Source organism: Mustela nivalis (assembly GCF_964662115.1).
Source record: "Mustela nivalis genome assembly, chromosome: 17".
NCBI classification, from domain to species: Eukaryota; Metazoa; Chordata; class Mammalia; order Carnivora; family Mustelidae; genus Mustela; species Mustela nivalis.
In genome coordinates this window covers 44,324,447-44,332,867 of record NC_139036.1, presented here as the reverse complement: position 1 = coordinate 44,332,867, position 8,421 = coordinate 44,324,447, and the positions used below count along the sequence as shown (strand labels likewise).

The following is an 8,421-nucleotide window of genomic DNA, read 5'->3' as shown; positions in this document are numbered from 1 at the left end:
GCTCCCTTAACCACATGTTTATTAAGTACCCCCTTAGTGCCAGGCCCCGTGGTTGTGGTTGGCCCCAAAGCTACAAAAGAGGGCAGGAAGCAAGAGAAAGAAATGGACTCTGCCTCGCAGAATTTTCAGACCGATGGGGGAGTCAGAAATTAATCAAAGCCACACACATAATATAAAATTAAAACAACGTGAGGGCACTAGACAGAGGAATACATCTACATGTATGTGTGGTGACAGCCTCTAATGAGGGAACTGACCTGATCAGGGAGATGGGAGACATTTGCTAAGGAAGTGATTAGCCCAGATTTGGGGACAAAGTAAGAGTTAATCAGGCCAAGGAGTGGAAGAGGTTGTGAAGTGACACAGATTATTGGATTGTTGCAAGCACAGGGAACTGCATGTGCAAAGGCCCTGAAGCCAGAGGGAGTTAGGTCCGTTTGCGTAACTGAACTAAGGTCCGTGTGGTGAGGAGAGGGAGCTTGGATGAACCTGGGGTGACAGCCTGTACAGTTGTTCATCTTGACAAAATTCATCTTGACAGAATGCCAATATGCTTTATTAGTGTGACCTAGTTTGTAATTATTTTTTTAAATATTTTATTTGTTTATTTGACACAGAGAGAGATCTCATAAGTAGGCAAAGAAGCAGGCAGAGAGAGAGGAGGAAGCAAGTTCCCTGCCAAGCAGAGAGCCTGATGCAGGGTTCGATCCCAGGACCCTGAGATCATGACCTGGGCAGAGGGCAGAGACTTAACACACTAAGCCACCTATGTGCCCCAAGTTTGTAATTTTTTAAAGATTTATTTATTTGACAGATTGAGAACAAGGGTGCACAAGCAGGGGGAAAGGGCAGAAGGAGAGGGAGAAGCAGGCTCCCTGCTGGGCAAGGAGCCACGGTGCAGGGTGCCAGGGGCTTGATCCCAGGATCCCTGGATCCTCACCTGAGCCGAAGGCAGACGGTTAACCGACTGAGCTACCCAGGTGCTCCTATATTTTATAATTTTTTAAGTTAAGAAAGTATAAATGCATTAAGACTTTTAAATGATTAATTTTTTTTAATTAAAAAAAATTTTTTTCTTACGGCAACAGCAGACATACATATTGGAAGACCATTAGTGCACAGACCTGGGAGACAGGTGGGAAATTTTCTAATCTACAGGTGATGCCTGGTCCACACATGAATCCTTAAGGACCCTGACGTTGAAGATCACTGAGCTGGGGAAGGGGGGAGAGGAGGGGATAGAGAATTACCCCAGTGTGTTGCCAGGCCTAGGTCCCACAGAAGAAGCCAGGCTGAGCCCAGCTCCACACCCTCTGGTCCCAGTAGGTCTAACCCTGGGCTCTGCCACCCCGGCCATGGTGGCTTGGGCTTGGGGGGTGGGGAGGGGACAGGCAGACAACAGGGGCTGGGAGAAGGATGGGAGAGCTGAGCAAGAAGGAGAGAAAGAAGGAGTAGACTACGAAGCATGGCCTGTGGACCGGGAGCTTGGGCATCACCAGGGAACTTGCAGGAACTTCAGATTCTCAGCCCCCACCCTAGACCTTCTCGATCAAAATCTCTGGAGTGAGGCGGACTTCATGGCCTTATTTATGTTTTAACAAGTGACTCTCAGGCACTGCTAAAGTTTAGGAACCAGTGGTACAGAGGGGAAAGGTTGGTGGGGAGCACTCTCGCTGAATCAGTGGAAACAGGAGTGGAGTGGAACATTCAGCCATGCCATCCGGCCGCCATCTATCCCTGGGTGCTCCACGGGACCCCAGCACTCTTCCTGTAAGTCTGTTTTTTCTTTTCTTTTCTTTTTTTTTTTTAATATTTTATTTATTTATTTGACAGTGAGAGATCACAAGTAGGCAGAGAGGCGGGCAGAGAGAGAGGAAGGGAAGCAGGCTACCTGCTGAGCAGAAAGCCCGATGTGGGGCTTGATCCCAGGACCCTGAGATCATGACCTGAACCGAAGGCAGCGGCTTAACCCACTGAGCCACCCAGGCGCCCCCTTGTAAGTCTTTCTGATGGAAGGGTGCCAAGATGGAAGTAACATGGCTCCCTTAGGCCCCGCCCTCGCTCTAAACTCTCTGGGGTCCGGGTCATTGTCTGACCTCTTGTGCTGGGGTGGAGAGTCCCCCCCCACCAACCTAGTCCACATGCGTGGGGTGAGGGCAGGGACGTGTCTCAGGAGGGGTGTCAGACCAGGCCTCCTGGCAGACCCAGCTGTCCTTTCGCATCCACGCTGCCCCCCACCTCCCAGCTCCCTTCCAAGGAGCACACCCAGCAGCTGCAGGAACCACCCAGCCTGGCCCAACTCTAGCCCCAGGGTCCCCCAGCTCAAGAGAAGTGGAGTTCGACCTGTTCTTCCTTGATGGCTCCTCCCGGACCTCCACAAAGGGACCCAGACCCATCACAGCCCAAACCTGTGACACCCCCAAAGATTTTCTCTCCCTCCCCCACAAATCTCCCCTACTTGAAGGTATTGGGAAGAGCTGCCACAAGCCATGTCCTCACCCCAGTGCCCCCTGCCCGAGCCCCAAATCCAGCTGTCGGCTCCTCGGGTCACACACAGCCCACCCCCACGGAACGGAACGCCATCCCACTCTGTGGGTGGGATCTCATCTCATCTCAGCACAGGCCAAGCAGCTGGCCGCACCACCTGCCTCAGGAGAGACCAAATGGAAGGCGGAGAGGAAGGGCAGGGGTGGGGGAGGCTCTGAGGGAGAGGAAGCAGGGGTGAGAGGGCTGGGGCCAGCAAGTCTAGGATGTTAAAGCTGGAAGGGATATTAGGGATCAGCTAGCGCAGTCTGGACATTTCACAACACTCCCCCAGGCGGGAGAGATGGTTGCAGCATCTGGACACAGAGAAGGGCTCTACTCCATCTGACTGTGGTCGACCTTACTGTTCACTATCTTCCAGGAGCTTCCTCTAGTTAACTCCGTATTTCTTCTCTCCTATCATTCATTCTACTACTCCTGACTGCCCATAACTGGTACTTGGTCCATTAATTTGCCTCATATGCACCCCATATAATTTTTTATATCCTAGAAGTGTGTATGCCTCCACCATTGGACTGGACATTTCCGAAGGACAAAGTCTATGTCTCTACTGTCGGACTAGGTGTTCCCAGAGGACAAATGATGTCTCCCTTCCACCAGGATACGAGCTCCCTGAGAGTAGGGGGCTGGTCTCCCCTATTAGACTAGCATTCCCTAAAGGCAGGAACTGAGCCTCTGGAATTTTGTGAGCCTCCCACTCACCTCTGCGATTCTGTTCCACAGAGCCAGCTCTGGTTTAGTCCCTCAAACATGAGGCCTGGAACCTAAAAGCAATGAGCGCCTTGGACAGGAATATTCACTTCAATACTATGCCAGAAATGCGTGGTGCCCTTTGGAGCTGCTGGGGCCAATGCTTTGAGGCACGACCTGGGAATTCTCAGACAACTACTCCCATTCCTTGCCCATCCCAAATTCCAAATTTTTGTCAGAGGGATTGTCAGCCTTTGTGTCCTGTCCCAGCAGCCCTCCTGGAAATTCTCTGAGGTTTTGAAGGGAGCTCACTTACCTGAGCTGGAGACCCTCTGAACTCAAGGACTGTTGTGGGGTGGGGGTAAGAGGAGAAGGGCCTTCCTTCTTTCTGTTGGCTGAGGCCTCTGGGGATGTTTGAGACAAATGATCCTTCTCCAAAGCTCTTGAGGCCCCAGCGCCTCATTGACTCTCTCTCTCTCTCATTTGTCCCAGCCACCCCTCACCATCTCCAGGATGAACTTCAGCTTCAGCATGGGCACCAAGCTAACCCTCTCTCAAAAAAAAAAAAAAAAAAAAGAAAGAAAAGGAAAAAGGACAAAGAAAAAAAGAAAGCTAACCCCCCCTCTATGGACTCGATCATAAAGCCTTCCTCTCTGCTCCTCAGAGAGGATGCTGGGATTTCTGTCACAACTCCCAACCAACCAAAGTCCTAGTAGATAGAGTTCATTCTAGAACCTTCCTGGCATCATCCCCCTGAACATCCAACAGCCCCTGTCCCCAGCTGCAGACTGGAGGGTTAGAGCACTTTCCACATTACGCTCTATTTGCCATTTGCCGATGTGACTAACCCCACCCCAGCTCTGAAGCCTGTACTGTGAAGGATGAGCTTCTAATGGTCAGTGTCCTCATGCACTTTTGCGGCCCGGTAACCAGCAAGATAAGTGGTATAGAGGTTTGGGGGCTGGCTGGCTGGATACACAAAGGTACATGATCTGCACAACAACCCTCTACAATTCATAGGACAGACTCTATCCCAGTCAAGAAAGCAAGGCTCAGAGAGGCAAAGAAGTGTACCCGGGGTCCCGCAGCTAGTCTGTAGAACTGGAACACTGGGCCAGGCCCCTATTGCAGCGCTAGCTCCGAACTGAACCCAGGCCCCCAGACTCCCCATCCTGGGAGCACTGTGTGTGGTTGCCCAGGTCCCACACTGCACCTCTCCGGGAGGGGACCCAGGGTCTCCTGGAGTTGCTGGAGGATGTGACCCAAGCAGCTGCCTTCCCACTCACTGTTCAGCCCTCTTTGTGCCACATTCAAACACTTGAGGCAACAGGAATTCATTACCTTCTCCCGTTGGTCACGGTGGCCAGCCAGAGAGGAGCTTGGGTGGGAGGGTGGGGGATTTGCTGGTAAGGATCCCTAAGGAGCCCACAGCAGCAACCCCCCAGCACCACTGTGTGCCTCCTGCCTCCCCAAGAAGGAGCGCTTCTGTCAAACCTCCCCACGTCTGGACAGGCCCCTTACCGGTGCCCACACCCACCCATCCACACTCACCTCCCCACACACTGCCCCCCCACCACACACAAGTGCACCATGCGCTGCGAGCCAGGCGCAGGGCCCCAGATCTCCAAGCTCCTGATGGGAGACTCAACCAAGCAGGGGGCTGAAAGCCTCTCCCCACCACCACCCCGCGTAGCAGAAGAGCCCCGTCCCCCTCCACTCGTGTGCAGGGCCCTGGCCCCTCCCGGGGAACAAGGCTGGGATTAATAAGCGGCGCGGCTCCCTCCCCTAATGGGCTCCAGCTGCACAAACATTCCCAGAATTCAGAGCCGCCTCTGTCTGGGGCGGCCCAGGCCTCAGCTCCAGCATTCCTGGCCCCCTCCCCCACGGAGCCCGGGACAGCTGCTCCGGAACTCCGGCAACTGGCTGGGGATCGAATCCCAATCTGACTTTTGCAGAGGTGGGGGGTATTGGAATGACGGGGGCTGGGGGTGGGGTGGAGTGGGGAGCAGGGGAGGAGGGAAGAGGTGAACCAACTCCGAGGGGACATCTCAGTTCCCGCCCTCCCTGCCCCTCCCCTTCCCGCTCCGCCCACCCTTCCCCAGCAAGGCTTACCCTCTGAGTTGTAGGTATCAGGGGCCCAGCTCCGTGTTACCTGATTGTCTCCTTGGGCAGTACCTTTGACTGGCAATGCCCAGGATGAGGGGAAAGGACAGAGCTGGGAGGAAAGATAAACATCTCCCCTTGGGTTTTAAGACATCCAGCTGTGTCTCCGACGGAATCTAACGCCTGGCAGGAGCTTCATTCCAACAGATTCTTATCAAAGACGGGTGGGGGAGTAGCAAAGGGAGCAGGAAGAAGGAAAGTGGGGTCCTCACCCTCCCATGATCCTCACTGGGAGGGACACTTAGGGACCCAGAGACAAGAGTTCTAAGTAGACAAAGAGGGGCCATGGTTGATGACAGCTCTGAAGCCGTCTGTGTTCTCTTTCCCATCTCTGGATCGGGGCCAGAACAGGTCATTCAACTGTCCTTACCCAGTTAAGCTAGTCTGTGGGACACCAAGGGCTGAGGCTAGGCGAGGAGTCCTGTGACTTGAGTTTGTACTAAGGGCCATCTGAACAGGGGATCAGTGGAGAGCACAGGTCTCCCTAAGGGGGGCTTGGGACTGGGAGTGTGTGTGTGTCTGAGGGCCCAAGCATAGATTCAGTGTCACGGAAGTGAATGAGTGTGCACACACACACGCTCCTCAGCCTCTTGGTATTCAGAAATGCAGTAAGTCCCACATTCATTGGGAAAGGCTGTTGTCACTGCCTCCCCGGTTGGAAGTGCCCCTTCATGGGGTATGTGGTGGAGAGAGGCTAAGAAGAGAAAGAATGGTAAAAGAAAAGGAAGGCCAGAGTGGGGAGAGCCCTGCAGGAGGCTGTGTGGGCAGCAGAGGCCACTGACTGGGGAGCTGAGGAATGTGGCCTCAGCTCTGCCATGAACCAGGAGGAACTTTGGACAAGTCACTTGGCTTGACCTGGGCCTTGGTTTCCTTATCTTGAATATGGAGGCAGGTTAGATTAGAATCTTTCCTGATTTCCTTCTTAGATTCCACTGTCACTAGAACTAAATTTGGGGGCACAGGGAAGATGTTCCATCTCCTCAGACCTGTGCAGATACAGGCTTTGGGCGGGCCACCAAGAGTCGTCAACAGGGACTGCATGAAAGTTACTCAAGACTCCCTCGAGAGACAATCCAGAGGAGGGGGGTGGTCCTTACCCTGGGGAACCCCAAACTCCAGAGGCAAGTAATGGCGGATTCTCCCCACCAGCTGCTCTCAGTGGCAGACCTGTGTGATGGGGGAAGTGGGCCGTTGAGACGGGGAGCATGGGGTCAGTCACCCTCCTGTGCTCGCGTACATGTTCTCCCTCCTCAGGCCCCTGTTGAGGGATGTTGACAGACCTCTCCAGGTCTTTGTCTCCATGCCTGTCCTCCATCACCTGCTTCTTCCTGGGCCCGCCATTTCTCCATGGAGGCACAGAAGGGATGGCTCTCTAATAGTGTTTGAGCCCTTTAACTCCTCTCCTTCCCCAGCTAAGGGAGCCACTCCTGAGTCACAGGGAGCGAGGTGAGACCTTCTTGGGTAAAGGGAGAGACTGAAGGCCTCTGGTTGGGGCAGGAAGTGAGGAACTGAACCCCATTTAGGATTCTCTCCAAGGGAGCCTCATTAGTCATTCGTCTGGCATTTAGTGCCTAGCTACTTGAGAGTTAGCCCGTCCTGCCTTAGAAAACAAGGAACACAGAGAAATAACATTTCCCCCAGGGGTGTGATGTTAGGAAAAACAAATTCCTTCCCCCAGAACCAAAGGTAGAATGGGAACCAACCCTAGGCTGACCCAAGGAAACAGTAATCAACAGGCAGTTGGGTTTCAGAGCTGTTGATGTGGACCCAGGAGCAACAGGAGACCAAGATGCCTGAAGCCCAGGGCTGGAAGCCCTGGCTTCATTATAAAGCCAAAGGTAGGGGTGACTGGGTGGTGCCTGGGTGGCTCAATCATTGAAGCCTGCTTCTCCCTCTCCTACTCCCCCTGCTTGTGTTCCCTGTCTCGCTATCTCTCTCTCTCCGTCAATTAAATAAATAAAATCTTAAAAAAAAAAAAAAAAAAAGAAAGGCCGCAGGTATTTATCAGGGATACTGGGGCTTTTAAAAGCGAAAAGAAGGAAAGCAGCAGACCAGGGAATGTGGAATTCTAAGGCATAGATGGGAAAGACACTGAACTTCTACCCTCTCTCTCCTGTCCCTCCCTACTTCTTTCAGCTATCTATTGGGTAACAATCCACCCAAAACAGAGTAGCTTAAAACAACAGCAATCTCGTTCGTTCATGATTCTGCAATTTGGGCAGGGCTTGGTGTGGACAGCTTGTCTCTGCGCCGTGAGGTCTGGGCTGGGAGGGCTCAGCTGGGTCTGGAGCGCAAGGATGGATGGCTTTCCTCCTGTGTCTGGTGCCTCCGTCAATGTGGCTGGACGAGATGGGGGCCTCCCCATCTCCTTCTTAGTGTCTCATTCTCTCTCCCTCTCTTTCTAGGTAGCCTCTCCCTCTCCCGCAGCGTGGTGGCTGGCTTCCAAGGGGCAGAAGTGGGCGCTGTGCCAGGCCTCCCAAGCCCTACACTTGAACCATCAGGACATGGGTTTGGCTGCATCCTGTCCATCAAAGCTAGTCAAAGGCCACGCGAATTCAAGGAGAGTGGAAAATAGCTGAAAGGCTCCGAATGGCGAAGGCATTGCGGTGGTCATCTTTGCAGACCGTCTGCTGTGTGCCCCTCCTCGTGCTCCCCTTTGTTCCCCTTGGCTCACTCAAGGGCAGACCTCCTCCCTCAGGTGTGGTCCTTAACCCCTTCTTCTAACCAGTGCTCAAGGTCTGTTGTTTCTGCTTCATCGGTGCCTCTCAAATCATTGACACGGTCCGTCCTCTCCTACCTGGAACGTTCCATAGCTTCCTGAAAGGTCTCCTTTTTCCACTCATTACCTTGTCGCTTTCCACACGGAAGACACACAGATCCCCTGCGGGGGGCGCTGGTGAGACGGTGGGACGGAAGAGCCTGGGAGACCCGCGGTTCATGATGTGCCCTTTTTTTTTTTTTTTTTTAAGGTTCCATTTATTTATTTGACACAGAGGAAGATCACAAGTAGGCAGAGTCAGGCAG

The 8,421-nt window shown here is 53.3% G+C and overlaps 1 long non-coding RNA gene across 1 annotated transcript; it reads left to right on the top strand.

Moving 5' to 3' along the window:
• Nucleotides 1-7,054: 7,054 nt before the first annotated feature.
• On the top strand, nt 7,055-8,152 carry LOC309851322. Its single transcript, XR_014304721.1, has 2 exons — nt 7,055-7,235; nt 7,803-8,152. It is a non-coding gene; the product is annotated as an uncharacterized lncRNA (long non-coding RNA).
• The last annotated feature ends 269 nt before the right edge of the window (nt 8,153-8,421 follow it).